Source organism: Gigantopelta aegis, unplaced genomic scaffold (genome assembly GCF_016097555.1).
Source record: "Gigantopelta aegis isolate Gae_Host unplaced genomic scaffold, Gae_host_genome ctg2520_pilon_pilon, whole genome shotgun sequence".
Lineage (NCBI taxonomy): Eukaryota > Metazoa > Mollusca > Gastropoda > Neomphalida > Peltospiridae > Gigantopelta > Gigantopelta aegis.
In genome coordinates, this window is record NW_024532945.1 from 8,783 (window position 1) to 25,395 (window position 16,613).

General features: G+C 33.0%; 1 pseudogene; it reads right to left on the bottom strand.

Annotated features, from left to right (window-relative positions):
• Positions 1 to 2,976: 2,976 nt before the first annotated feature.
• LOC121391473 lies at positions 2,977 to 5,310 on the bottom strand (annotated as a pseudogene).
• Between the last annotated feature and the right edge of the window lie 11,303 nt (positions 5,311 to 16,613).

Below are 16,613 nucleotides of genomic sequence, written 5' to 3' on the forward strand. Positions count from 1 at the left end.
ATTGTCGTCTTATCCTACTAATCCAGATATTTATGATATCAATGGAACTGTTGATGGTAGTACTGAGGAATGTTCATTTATTGACAGCACAAGTTTTTGTGTAGTTTGTTTATTTTGTTGGCTCAACTCAAGAAAAGGAACGAATCTATGAGGTTCTTGCACCACGTGATTGTCTCATTATACCTATTTGGGCTGTTGCTCTGTTAGTGTTAGTGGGATTATTGATCATAGGATAATTATCTTGGTGATTATCAAACTTATAATCATGTATCTTGACTATCGAGAATATCAGTCATTCAAAAAAGAAGTCAATGAAGCTGTTTTCTCTAAAGCTGCTAATCCTATTTACCACACCCCCGCTGTTACTTATGATAATGTGGCATATGGTAAATATTGAGTATGCTGTTGTCATGGTTACAATCCGCAGCACATGTAATAACATGTAGTTTATAGGACAAGTATATTGAAATTATTTTTAAATGTCTAATGCAATTTATCTTTTTATTTTATGATTAATGATGTGTTTTGTTTTAGTGTTTTATTGTTCAAGCAAAGCAAAAATGTTTTCAGCTGTCATCAGTTTTCTTGACACTACCACACCCATTACCCATTACATAAAGACATATACATGTGGTTAGTAAGTTGGTTGGTGAAAAAATCAGACATAGTACAAAGTGTCTCATGTTATAGCTGATGGACTATACAGAGACTGACATACTTTCCTGTATTGATTGTAGTTGGTATGTAATTTATTATAAATAGTTTCTGGTATGTAATAAAGTTAACTCATTGTCTTGTAAATGTTATATCTTAATGTATATGGATACTTAATATAATAATGATTAATGTAACATCTTAAAATAAATATTACACACTTAACAATCTAATCAATAAATGTTTATACTCTTTATAATAACATTACACAACTGACAAGTTCCATTAAACTATGTTTTATATTCGTATGTGAAAAAGAAACATTAACTAGTTTAAACACCTCTCTGTCTTTCTAATATATACTTAACAATGTACATAAAAATGGTTAAACAAATGAAGTGATGATAGGATGAAAAGCTGAAGTTGTGCTTGAACTAACAATACATTATCATTACATAATGTAACAACAGTTATATAGGGCCCTTATCTGAATATATATATAGTATGTAATTAGTATACAGTGCCAATAATGAATGAATTCATATAAAAAATGATTGTTTTGCTTTATTTAGCATACATTGTTTTGTCATCAATATTAATTTAGTTATAATCATGGTTTTATATTGGAATTTCAAATAATAGTAATCACTAATATTGGTATTTTATCAATAAAAGGATATTGTTTTTAATGTTAGTTTTGGTTACTTACTTATATTTCTAGCATCAATATGACAGTGTATATCAGCTCTTTGGTAATGTAATGAACTTTGAAAGAGCACACTTTCATAGTCATGATCACTATGTGATTACTTACCAGATCTAGTATATATGATAGAGTTAGCTCAAACAAAACTGAGTGAGACAATGTTACAGAGATTTATAATGTTAATTCATAACACTAAAGGCAAATAGTACTACTTCAAACCACCCACTTATATAAATGAACTTTATGTTGTATTTCACAATATAGAGTGTAAGATATAATATTTATATATGATTTAAACAATACATACAGTATTACATTATAATGGAAATAATGAAAATATTTAATAGATTATTTGATTATAATTGAGTTGGTTTATATATTGACTGATATAATGAAATATGTGGTAGATCCTCAGAAGATGTATTTGTCCCAGGAAACTTCATCCCTGATGACTCCACCCCATATATTCCCCAGCTGGTGACTCTGTTCTTGACTGATCTACCTTAGATAACTCTACCCCTGAACACTTCATCCCTGATGACTCCACCCCAGATAACTCTGAAGCTGGTGAGTCAGTTCTCAATGACTCTTCCCCTGAAGTCAAGCTCACATTCTCTTTAATTGAAATTGATGTATTTGGAGGGCTCACTTCTTTTCTAAAAAAAAAAACAGACCACTACATTGATAAGAAGATAATGTACATTGTAATAATTATTCTGTCCATTTTTAACCAGATACCAGATCCTGTTATACTGACTTTCCAAGTAATCAACTAACCAAACAGTAAGTAGTCATAATACTGTGTGGGTCCTTCTTGGTGTAACTTGTATGATGATGTAACTTGTACTATATGATGACATCACTATGTGTCATAAGGTTTGGTTTAGGGTGTAGGTGATGGATTTAGATAATGTCATCATATATGATGACATCACTACCTGTCATTTAATGATGATGTCATCAGAGTGAAGTTACACCAAGAACCACCCTACTGCGTGTAGAGTTCACAACAGTTTGGTTTTAGTAGGAGGGTATGTTTATAACACTAAGAAAAGCATACATTGAGTATATTGTTTATTATATGTATTATATATAGAGACATTGTTTGTGAGGCTAGAAATACTTGTATAGTATATTTACAGACAAGTCTAGCTCAATAGATGATCTTTCACATCTATTACTTTCAACAGATGTTAACGGTTATGGTAACTGATATTCAGTTCATCATGAAAGGTATATATCTGATATAATTTTCTTATATAAGTCTATTATTAAATGATTTCAGTAAAAGTTTTAAATTAATGTACCACACCTTACCATCTAAAGGAGTTGTAGGTGATTTCAATGATAGTTGTGTTACTGGTACACCGAGGGCAGCATGAAGACTAATCTTATGTTCTGTATAACAAAGAAGCCTAATAGTGATTGTAATGTAATGATATTGGTACATTATTTAATAATATTATCAGATAATAGAACTATAGAAATGTCTTATAAACAATTATAATATAATGTAATGAGTATCTAATATTGTGTTAAGTGATATAACTCTCATTAAAATATTAACACAAATGTATTAAGTGTGAAACTATCCTCATTATCTAATCATCACTTACCTCCCAATGGGATAGATGCTCTCCTCTCAAGTACTTGAGAATTAAGACCACTATCACTTTTTGAGTCTACATAACATGAAAAATGAAATAATTGATACAAATAAAGTATCAAAGATAGGAGGAAAGATGGATTGAAAATCATGATCATTGGACATATGTACTATAAATAATAATATAATTTTTCTTACTTTGTTTTCTCTTTTGCACTGAATATAAAATACAACTTTGGGAAGTAAGAGACAAGACAATATAGCACTAGCACTTAAAACAATAGCAAAGACTTGAGATGAAGTCTGAAAAATACTTCCAAGACTTGCAGTAGCCAGATAAGCAGGTATCAAAAGCCAACATATTATCATGATACTGTAAAGTGTAAGATTAATGAATTTAGCTTCATTAAAGTTTTGAGAGGATTTTACACGTGTACGAAAGGCATAATATGCACTTATGAATAGTAAGACAAAGTTGTATCCAAGGGAAATGATAAGTCCAATGTAAGGAGTATAGTTACACTTATGTTCTGTTGTGTTACCTTTGTATTTATAGAAGTGCCAGGCCTTTCAATGACTGACCCCAAAAATTGATAAGATCACTTGTATGAGGATACAAACCAGTGAAAAGCAGCTGGCTCTGAGGGCTTATAAGTGGTGGACGCTGATGGAGGTATTTGGACGATTGAATATTCGATGGATTCGATTTGATTTCACAAGAGGCAGCATAACAGAGAGAAAAGGCAAAACCGAAACCAAAACGACGTATTGTGCAAGTGAAAAGTATGGTTTTGCCAATTGAGAAAATGGCAGCAAATAGCATATGAAAATACCACATAATAACACAGCACTGAGCTCTCGACTTGATGCCTTAACTATTTGTGTTTTTTAAATTGATAATAAACACACAAGCAGTTTATTGTTGTGCAAGCTAACCCAACATGGTCATTAGAGTATTAGAATGGAGAAAGGATTTGACCATGTTAAATGTGTGATAGGATTAGCTTCACAACTATCTCTTTGAATATTAGAAGAGTAACCTTTGGGGCAGACAACACCATACCGTACCAGTGCTAACTTCATTGTGGTGATTACAGTTCTCACATATCCAGCAACAAGGACCTGGTTCTCTATAAGACGAGGGAACTGTCCCGATGAGCATTCTTGACTGCATATTGATAGAGGAATGGTACCAGTTGACCATTTAATGGGTGATGTGAGCTGCAACCATGACATTTTCCCATCCCAAGAACCAACAGTTTTGTATTGATACGTCCCTTTATTTGGTACTCTATAAAGGTTCTTAATCCAGTATCCTCCTTGTTGATCACCTAATTGGTCAAAACTAACAACCGTGAAACTCCAGTGAAGGAAATATTATAAAGGAATTGTCGAAGAGTGCACCATTTAAAACTGTTCCCATGTATTTTTGTGATCAAGCACTTCATTACATACTCTATCTCCCCACAAGTAGCGAGTAGAAGATTGTGAATAGCCTGAGCATATGCGTAGGACTGCGTCAATGACAAATGACACTTTACTGTTCTGTTTGTAACCATTACTATAATTTATAGCTTGTTTAGTTTCATCACACTAATTTTTGTATCGCTATCTGATTGAAAAAGAGCAGTTAAAGACATTACTCCAATATTCCCTAAACCACGGATTTAAGTTTGTACTGGGTTTTAGTGACTGAAAGTAGCATCAAAGTCTCTACTTTCAGAATATTTAGGAAGTACACTGATCATTCCTTGAGCTATAGCATGATATTTACTTGGTAGCTGGTCACCAACTGCATCACTAACATAAATGTCAGTGGTCTATGATTGTTGTATCTTGCGATAGCTCTGAGAACACCTTCAGCTGTTTTTAATTGACTGAAAAGGACAACAACGCTAGCATTACCCACCCCATACTTGTTAATATCATCAATAGCTTTATCATAATCTTGTTCGCTAGCAGACAGTGACAATTCATACTGGTGGCTACACAGTGTGTTCTATTTGCAGCATCACTGATTTCGGTTTAACTCTTTCTTAAAAGCTGCAATCCCTTCTCTGCCATAAGTATCATCAGAACTGATAGCAATGACATAAGTCCAATGTGATATAATACTAAGTCAACCATAACACAGGGCTTGAAATAAATCTGGAGGTATAGTACGTAAAAATAATCATAACGAGTTTGTCACTGAGGGTACGAGCTGTTGAGGCATAGCTTATTTGAGGAACGTGAAAGAGACGTAAGAGGCTAGCTACAGCAATGGAGACAGAACTTGCTGCAGCACCAACAACTCCAGAAACACTGTAAGTTTCTCCACTGCCACCAACTGTTCCAGTAACATAATTTAGAGCTTCTTCTAAAGCGTAGTTTTCTAATGTACATGTGTCTCTAATATCAAAACCTAATGTTAATTCTGGAAGGAGTCCTTGTGTCATTGTTAATATTGAGACAGCAAAGATCATAGCTTTCTAATCTTTGTATACCAAGATCTTGTATTTACCACATTGGCTGTCTTGTCTTGCATGAACTGGGAAACAAGTCCACCTAGATAAATATCTGCCCTGACTCACTGGTATACTTGCCATCACTATGTTGAATCTGGCTGGAGTAGCAGGCTAGCATGATCACTATACACCTGATCATGTCTTGACAGTTGCATTATTCGCACGTTTTTGAATGGTGTAAAGTTCATTGGTATTAAATGAAGACTACAATGTAGTTAGATAGTTTCATGCGAAATAATTTTAACAGCAATCGAATTTACATTTTCGTATCTCCCGCACTTTTCTGTTATCACGTGCTCATTAAAATTACGAGGAATATGGCGACAAGAGCCCAATTTATGAGTAATTAATAACAATTAGTTGCCATAAAAAAATAACGATTTAATTCGATATACAATATATGAGTCATCATATATACATTTCTTCATAAACTGCACTTAGTTTTGTTTGTTACAAACATTACTAAATTGTAATTTTTAATGGTCTGTGTACTTGCTGGCACTGCACCCTCCATTAGTTGGGACAGTCTAGCTTGAAATCAACCTCAGGTACAAAGTGAGCATTGTTATTGAGAATTTTTAAGGGGATTTTCATAATAAATTGAGTCCATAGTAAACAAAATAACAGCAAATTTGAAGGCTTATCAAATTGATATTACAACATACAACATACTGGTTTGTTAACTTAATATAAGTCACTAGTGTCGGTTGATTTTTGACACAACCTTCTTGAAAGAGTGACAATTATCAACTTTGAACCACCATTAGCAATGGCCTCATAAAGATTAATATCCAGTGGGGCCAATGCTGTTGCCTATGAATACCCAATACTAAGATCACAATATGAAGTATATTAGATATATGGCAGTGTCATGCCATTTTAGACTAAGATGAAACAAAGGTGGCAAGACAAAGGCAAGAATACTGGTGCTAAACTCCAACAAAGGCAAGGCAAAGTTCAAAACGAAGGAATTCCCACGGCCACTCCCCAGGATATAGAACCAGTATTGTCCGCATGGAACAGATCATTACAGTGTGTGCTATCTTCCATTTTAGTTCCTACAGTAAGTTAACAATAAAATTATATAGTTATCCAATACAACTATCAAATCATCCATCTATTGTTTATTTAATTATCTGTCCATTTCATCTTACCCGTCTCCCATAGAGCTCTAGAATAGCATTGACATCAAAATACCAGCAATACCTGAGTAAAGTATATTTAAAAATGCTACATTATCATATATCTTACTAGGAGAAATTTGTATGATTTCTTCCATTTACATCAGAGGCAGGCTTGAAGACAATTGGAAAAGTTAGCGTGAGCTCCAATGATAGAAAAATACGAAACTGTGTCATTAAAAGCACCACCTGGCATATCTCAAATATATAACCTGAGAAGGACAGAGTAGGATGTAAGGAAAGGATATTTATTGTGTAATAACTTAGTAATAGAGAATACCTTACCTTGTGTCTCTGAACCCAATAAAAGTAACATAAAGAGCAAATGGTAAGTTGATACCAACTACTAAACAAGAGCAGCTGCATCAAGGACATAAGTCCTATACTGTGAATGTGTTCATTGCTGACTCTAATGAGTATGACCTATATATAATATATATAATAGTACACACACCACATACTCTCCTTCTCTCTTACCATGCTATGTATACAGAATAAGAAGGCTGTCAGACCAAACCACTGAGCTACATTAAGCCAGATGATGGTAACCATCGCACATTATCATGCGTGAAACCATTTTGTATTCCATACACAAATACAGTCTACAATATATGAAAAAATATCAATAATATCTGTCCATTATTGATCCTATTTATCTATCCATCAATTATCTACATACTATCATGGCCACTACAAGAAATATAGCGCCCAAATAAGCTGCATATGCTAGATATTTAAAGGATGGCAAGTAAGTGAGTAAAATCAGGATAGGTATAATGAAAGCATAGACTTCATAAGTTGTGAAACAGATACCAGTATGACTCTCATGGGGATGAAATAGCAAAGCAAGTGAATGCCCACTGGAGAGAGAGAGAGAGAGAGAGAGGGAGAGAGAGAGAAAGGAGAAAGAGAGAGAGAGAGATAGAGAGATTATTGTTTTTATGCTAAGATCATACATGTTAGGTTTATAATAATAATACATAGTAATATATATTAATATAATCTACTACTAATATACCATTATTAAATATATTTTTAGTATGTATTATTATAGAAATAATTTTAAATGGAAATGTAGAATGAATTTAATCCTTTAATATATCAGACCATAACTTCCATATTTCAAAGCTAACATTAATAAACTTCTTTACCAGATGAAATACCACTGCTACAAAATTTAACCTTTTTCTAAAACTTATTTAAGTAGCTATAACTTTATATTATGCAAAAGAAATTCTATTAGTATTAACTGTACTGTATTATATTTAACTTACACGTAAATTAGAAAAAAAATGCTATAAATCGCATATAACCAGCACACACTCCTAAATTAACAAACCTAATACTGAGAAATCTACTGCCCATTTTCCCACGAAAAACACCTAAAGCAGCTCTTCCAAGTTTCAGTGTAAGTATATTCTTTTTGTTGTTCAGGAGAGAGTCCCTTGACAGCTTTCTGCTTACATTCTAACATTAACTGCATTGTATAAAACACTAAAAGATGATAAATGGCTGGTCATATCGGAGTCCCCCCCCCCCCACTCATGCTGTGTCCATCTGTCTGTAGCTGTCATTTTTGTCACCCCATCAATTCTATTATCTAAAGGTGGACAACCCCACCCATTCATTACTAACCTGACTATTCCAAGATGATCATTCCAGCTGATCCTAGCAGTACACCAGCAGAGAGGACAGCACAATGGCAGAGCAAAGCTACCAGACCCAATGCTGGCCTTAGCAAAGTTACAAAAGGTTGCTATAACACTAAACAGATAATAGGTAGAGAGAGATAGTATGACATCTTACTTGGAGCCTTCTTGTCGTTTTGGAAGATCTAGAAAAGGTTCAGCAGATGTTGAAGATGAGTTCCATGAATTAAAGGTTTTTCTTCAAGTGAACTATTACTACCTTCCTTGTCTGCTTTAGTTCAACAAATATTGAATATCTTTTGATTAAAAAGATTGCATACGGGTCACATGTTACACCCTTTCTTTTAGACTTTAGTATTAGCCTCGTACCCAGGCGTTTTTTCGGAACACCTGGGTACGACGTTACCTTAGCCCACATTCCTAACCTTTGTATAAAACTAACGTAAAAGGGGAGATAGCCAGTCCCCGCACAAGTCTGTGTTGGTAAGCGTTAGGCAGATGTTGTACATCTCAAAGTCATGGACTAAAAGTTGTTTTCTTATAACTATAAACGGCCTGGACATTGACTACAAGTAAATAATATATAGAAAGTTGAGCAGATTCGGCTCATACAAAGTTTTAATTGTTTGCAAATCGGACGCTATGCCTATGAGGTTAGCTAGTCTTGTTAGAAATGTTACTTGATATAGTAAAAAAATTTCATTGCACTAACATTGCTATCATAAATGATAGTTCCTCCTTATAATTTTAGGACAATTCTGAGTGGAGTAACATATATATTTCTTTGTGCAGTACTTCTTCGTACTGTTGTCCACTCTCTTCACAATTGATTATAAAGTCAGTTTTGATATTAACAATGACTATAATATTAGTGTAATTCTACTGAATCCTGGCGAAGAAGTCGATATCCCTAGTCCTGTGTGGTTTTAGGACACGAGTGACGCATATCTGTAGCTTTATCATCTGGATATCAGGGAGTTTAATACCACTTTCATTACTTGTTGCAATGAGGTCATACATGAAAAAATATTGTAACATTAAGAAATGTGACCATCTTGTCAATGCTTGTAACGTCCTGTCTTTCATTGTTACTGTATTCGTAGTATGCTATGAAGTTTGGATGTTTAGTTATATCTTTGTTTCATACGCACTATCTTGTGCTTTTGTCGTTCGATTTGTAATGGTCATGCCTTTCTTTGCTGTAATAAGTCACTCCATATACCAGGCTATGTTCTTGATGCAGTATGCACACAACAGAAGTTTGTCCTCGTAATGTACATTTAGAACAATTCCTGTTCCATTTATACATTAGGGATTTTTTAACTTCATCATGTCTGTTCATCTTATATGCATGGCAATAACTGCTGTCTTCATTGGAGGTATTTTTGACAGCTGGAGTACAGAGAAATATGTGATCGTTCCTCTTGGTTGTGTAGAACTGTTCTATAGAGCCTATGCTTTCTATTGTTATTATACACTTTATATTATACACAAACCCATTGAAACCAATTTCTGACCCAGGTTAAGTCAAGACATGTTGGTGAAAATGTTGTTAAACAGAAACATTACCTTCTATTCAAACTGGCTTAGCTTTTAACCATTGTTTCGTTACTCCTGAAACGTTACAACCTGACTATATTCTAATACCTTATAAATGTAATGGAGACAATGCTCTATTCTTTGTCGTGGGCAATGACTTGAATATTCGTCAAACGTCAGTTAGTACTTTAAGTAATGGAAGCTTCTCTTCCGTACAAGCTGACTATTTTCTAATGTCTGTTTTGTGTGACAATGAAAATAGCAACAAGGAAATTGTGACTGGGAGAGAACAGGTTTACATAGAAAAAATGCAACCCTTTCAAACGAGGTCAGCTGACTATGCATTATTGTTACTAGCTTTACATGAGCTTATAACTAGACTTTGGTCTTTTTGGAATTTTTAGTTTAAAACATGTTCATGTGGACTCTATTTTTGTTTTTTTCAGTCTAAAGTAATATGTAACTATAATCCTTTATTACTCTATGTTTAGTTGTAACACTATATATATTCTATACTAGTCTCATTTAGTTAAATTCTTTTAAACTGTTTGGTACTATATAGTTCATTAGCTCATTATTGATGTGGGCGTTTGTTGGGCTGGAATTTTTAATAACTGTATTGGATGTGTATATTGTTTAATTAATAGCTTTATGTCTTTGTTTTATTTTAAGTTTTATAATATTTTAAGTTTCTATTCTTTTTATTCTTTTTGTTATTGATATGTCTTATCTGATATAATTATATTAATGTATATATCCATTATTTTTATATACTGTCTAGACTTAATATAAATTCTATATGTGGTGTTTGCTTGTTTATGTAACTAATTACTATACTGTTGTACACAAGTAGGACCCTTGTGACTTCTTGCTGACATGGCATGGCAGTTAATATGTGCTACATATAGCTGTACAACTTTCAAATTGGACTCATCTACAAAAATCTGCTTAAAACAAAGTAATACTGTTATGATAACAGCATGCGGTGTGTCACTAATCAACATGCTAATAGTATTGTAGTCATATATGCTGAATTAAGGGTTGATCTTCAAACGAGTTTATCTTTGGAATACCACGAACTTGCTCACTCGGCAAGTCACAGGATCCACTTAATATAATTATAGCTCAGCAATGCCTGGCTTGGGCATCCCTTTAATTTGCACAAGGGGATTGGTCACGTGAGACTGTAGCGCTAGAATAACCTCGACGACGAAAGCAGACGATCAAAGAGCTATCTTTTACCTTCTATAGTAGACAGTAGAGTAAATTTGCTCTCTTGTCTACTACATTCTGCAAAATTGATGTATTTTTCAACTTGCTGCACTGGTTTAACTTCCAAAACAGCAGTTTTTCGTATTCGACTTTATAAAAAAATATGAGGTAAGTGTGTTGTTAAAAGATTTTTGAAAAATCTTACTCATTTTTCACGTTCATTAGGTCAATGCTGATACCAGCAAGTGTTGTTCTATTTCTAGCTGTGATCATTCGCGCAAGTCTTACAGTTGGAGGTGCAGACTATTATGACTCAGTATCATTTGGAAGTCTCCAGATTCGATTAACGCACGTCTGTAGTGTTCTGATTTGGTGTTGGTAACTATAATATGCCGTACTCTTGGTTACCAAATGAACTCGTTAGAATCATACACTTCTTCGGAAAGGAAATGCATACAAATTTTCTACCTCCTTTTTGTTCTGCATACTCATGATATCAATAGTTTGTTATGAAGTCTGGATGTTTGCATATATATTTCAACTGTATGTAATGTAACATCACTTACGTTCTATGTCCACTTTTTATTCTGATGCCATTTTTTTGCATTGATTACACATAGTGTACATCAAATGCTTTTTCTAATTTATTCTCGAAATTGTTCAGCACGTAAAGATTCAGAAAATGTCCGTCTTCATATTGTTATAAGTTGGATCTTTAACTGTATAATGCTTTGCCATCTGATTTCTATGGGAACAACTGCATTCTTCAGCCATGGTGGTATTTTTAATGGAAAGTACATGCATAGCGCAGAAATGTACGTCATTCTTCCATTGGGTTTTGTAGAGTTTGGATTTCGAATTTTTGCTTTAATGCGTTACTTCAAACTCTGGACTATCTACAAGCATCTTTTTTGTAGTTGAATCAATGATCTTTACGTCTGCTGAAAAGATATCAGAGCAAGGCCACAAAAAACTGGCGCATCTAGATCTTTTAGACAGAAACACTAAACGGAACTCAATACTGTTTGTGAATCCTTCGCTATCAAGAGACTTTGAACTTGATTATCAAAAGATGTCCTACAGCTGTTCTGATCAGGTTGATGACAATATCAAACACACTATATCTAAAAAACTTTTTATCGCAAGACTATGTGCGTAAGATAGCCATGTAAATATGTATGCTTATCAGTGCTAACTTTTTCTTATCTTTTTTTTATTATAATTATATTGATGTATTTTTTATAGGACTAAATAAAAAACTATATACTTCCTGCTTTGGTGTATATACTATCAAAACTGTAATGTAAACAGACTCGTGACTAAACCAGAAAGACCAGTAATAGAATATTGGATATATCTCATAATTTTAGGTGTAAACATAACATGCGGACATTACTATAATGAACAGTTACAACTTTCTCAAATGAAATACAACTATTCCATGTGTAAGTTAGATTGTCATTATTATCATTTTATTTACAATAAAAACTGAAGTGTTTACTATAGTTCAAGTGGTATGATTCAAAGTGTTATACCACTGTGTTATATAGTAAGCAAACATTAACAAATGGAGTAGACATACTTTAAGCCTATCGTGTCATCTCATGATCAACTAATCTAACTCCATGTGTCACCAAGAACCAAGAGCTTACACATTATTGAGCATGAACCACTTACACAAACTTGCTGCACTAACTGTAATATTATATATTTATGACAATGAATGCTTAAAGTATAGAAGGTGTTTGTACCTTTTGTAAAAAGTATGTATGGTTCAGCAAAATTTTAAATTTAAATTTAAAGATTTCAATTTAAATTTATGTAAACAAGGACACTATATCCCCTAGGGATGCGCAAATTGAATACACCACATATATACCTGCAGCATATTAATACAATCTATCGTGCATTACATTCATTAATATATTGCTTGTAAACATGACTTATAAGGATATATAGTAGATCTGTGTGGGATGACATTGCTTGCAGTTATTTTATCTTGCTTCAAGTAAAGAAGTAGGTAAATAATTGTAATATTCTTGAACAAAAGATCTCCAATTAATATCCTTCATACTTCGGAAAAGAAGGACAAAAGTAAAATTAGGTTTTATTGTTACATGTATATGAATTTGTAAATAATAATTTTGTTTTACAGATTCGTATATATTTACTGTACCTCATTACTAGTGGCAGCTGTACTCTTAAGACTTCTCTATACTTACTTGCATGAGTTAGATTATAATGGGGAGGCCTATTATATCACTACACAATTAAGCGATTTAAAACAATGTCACCATATGGTTACTCATGGCAGCAGTTATTAGTGTCTCCATTAAGAATATGTGGGAACAACAACCAAATATACATATTTCCAGGTTCACCATAATATTAGGAGTAGTGAGTATTATCATATGATTTTTGGATTATATACACTATATTTACCACCTGGACAGTGAATTTTGTCTGGATAATTCAGCCATTATATCTCCTTCCATCTGTAGCTCTTATTGCACACACTATGTATCAAATATTCTATCTTACATCAAGGGAAAGAATGACGGCAGTTGGTAATCACTTGCAAACTCTGATTACAAGTGCTATATTCAATGGTGTTATGATTTTACATGTTCTGACTATAGTAGCTATTTTTCAGCCCAACTACATCATACTAATCTACATTGAACTAATATATTGAGTATAGGCAATTTACAAATTTGTTTGTAAACATCCACCCTCAAATCACCAGTGCCACAAAGCACAGCAAATCTGGTTATGATGTCATTAGTGACATATCGTCCCCATTTGGAGACTTCATAACCATCTTTGATTGGCTTTGTAATAATGCAGTGGTCACACTTGATTTGTTATACATAAGTATAAACAGGTATATATTATAATATCTATGCATGGTTGGCATTTGTTGTATACTCACTAAAATTGTTGCTGAACAAAATTTTGGCTGATTTGTAATATAGTTATCTATATTACTTGAAGTATCATTTTTATTGAGTGTGTTCATTGAGTTTGTTTAGTGGTAGTTCTGATTGGCCACAGAACACATCATAAAATTTTTTATTAACCTGTATTTTTATATGTATCTAGATAGTACTACCTAGTAATCACACATACATTTAACTGATATAAAACTTATAGATGACTGACATACTTGATAAGTAGATCTAGGCAAAATCATATGATCCTATAATAATATTTGAATTACATGGACAGTTTTAATAGAACATCATTATGGTATCCTGTTTGTTCATGAAAAAACACTGGACAAATGCAACCTTACACACCATCAGCAGTTTTTAAAACAATGTGTTATGATTTATACATTACTTTGGTTAATCACCACACATTGCTTAGAACATGTTGTACTAGTAATGTATATATATATATATATATAATATTATGTGTAATTATGTATAGAGTATTTGTGACAGTAGTATATATATCCTACTATGGTTATAATTTACTAGTGTAATAATGTAAACAGACATATGACAAGTTTGTGCCCTATTTCTAGACAACATGTCTCTTGTATCTCATAACTGACTACTATAACATCTATTCACACTAAGTAAATATAAATATTATTCTATTATAACATGTGATTGGGTTAAAATGAAATGAATTTCTAATTATACATCTCATATTACAATGATAAGTAGATTACATATCAGGAAAGGTGTGGTTGTTTGGAATGAGAGTATATACTAAGTTGTGAGTACAGTGTGCCAAGTAAACAAATTAAAACAATTGATTATGTCATTACAAATACTACCTAGTAAGCAAAAAACACATTCAAATATGAATAATCAGAGACACTAATATGGTAGTTGAGACCACCCAATCGTTCTAAGCCATAGTATACAGTTTAATAGTGTTGTAGTCAGTTAACTCTGGTTAATTTTATGAGGAATGCCTGTATATATACGCATAATAAACTCATCATGCTCATTCATGTTATGTATATGGCAATGACTGCTGTCTTTTACTGGAGGTATTCTGATAATAATGTCAGATATTTGTTCAAAATTTGACAATGAGAATAGTTACAGTTGTGACTGGAAGAGAACAGGCTTATAAAGAAAAAAAAACCTTTCAAAATAGGTCATTTGTGTCTTGTTATTATGTCTATGGGAGCTCATAGCTATAGCCAGGCTTTGTACTCTTTAGACTTGGAATTTGCTGTTTAAATATTACTATTAATTTTGATTGACTTATTAAGTACTGAGAAGTGATATGTTATAAATTTATTAAATTTAATTACTATTTATTATACATTAATTTTCTATTTTTTATTTTCTTGCTATTGTTATTTAATATATTTTTCTTAACTTTCCTTTGGAGTTCAGTGTTATTATAATACCGGATATGCATCCCACACAATTAATTGATTAAAACTAGTCATATTCCTAATATAGTAATGTCAACTTTAACCAGACATATGTCTATATCTTAAAAGGAAACCAGTTAAGCTAAACCATTTTATATGTAACATACATATTGTCATTATGCACATGCTTTTGTTCTTTTGTTCTATCGCATTGTATCATCACACAATTTGCTGAGTCAGGCATATGGTGTTCGTGTGTGTGTGTGTGTGATGAAGGAATTATACTCTGTCAATCAATCAATTAATCAGTACTTGTTACAGAAAGAGCAAGGTCAGTGACAATGACCTTTTCTTTTCGAGTGACGTAAATCACGTAATTAATAAAATTAATAGATGATTAATAATTACGTGACCACGCCCCTCGTTCACGCGACGTGAGTCATCTCGATCAGATCGACAAGATCGTAGCTTCTTCCGAGTCTCTTTCCTTGCTCCTTGATCACAGGCTGCAAATACGCAAGTCTCTAACGGTTCATTGGGCTTGTGGATTCTCCTATTATTCTACTAAGGTTCAATGTCTATTATCTTGGCGACAGGTAGATACTCGGTGAAACACAAATTCAGAAAAAAGTTGTAGCAAGTCCGCAATTTCATTTTTTTGCTTGGTCTATATCTTTCCAGTCTTACTTAACTCAATGATAGTAGCGTTATCAAAGAGGTTAGTTATATTAAGACTACTATGACGTAAATATATTGTACTTTATGTCTATAGATTCGTTGTAACTGGACTCTTATTAGCTCTAAGCATTGCTCTTCGATTTGTCGTCACAATATTTAATCTCAATCAACCTTGGGATCTTTGCTTGGAGCATATTGGAGCAGTTTCCGTATGTCCAAATGATATATTCAATATATGTATATGGGTCACCATGTCATCTTTATCCTTCGATTTATTGAAGGAGGTCTATGGTTTGCAAATTATAAACCCTTTGCCATGGATGCAAAGATGGCTGAAAGTAAGCTCAATAATAAACACCATAAAACAAGGCAGTGTATATCGATGTGTAATATTTTTGCTACTAATCATTGCAATGCTAACATATCAGTTATGGATGATAATTCATGTATACCTAATGTTTGTCATTCAATGATTTGGTTAAAACAGCTGGGCTTGTTAATGCCGTTGATTACAGTGCCTTTACACACGATTTTACAAG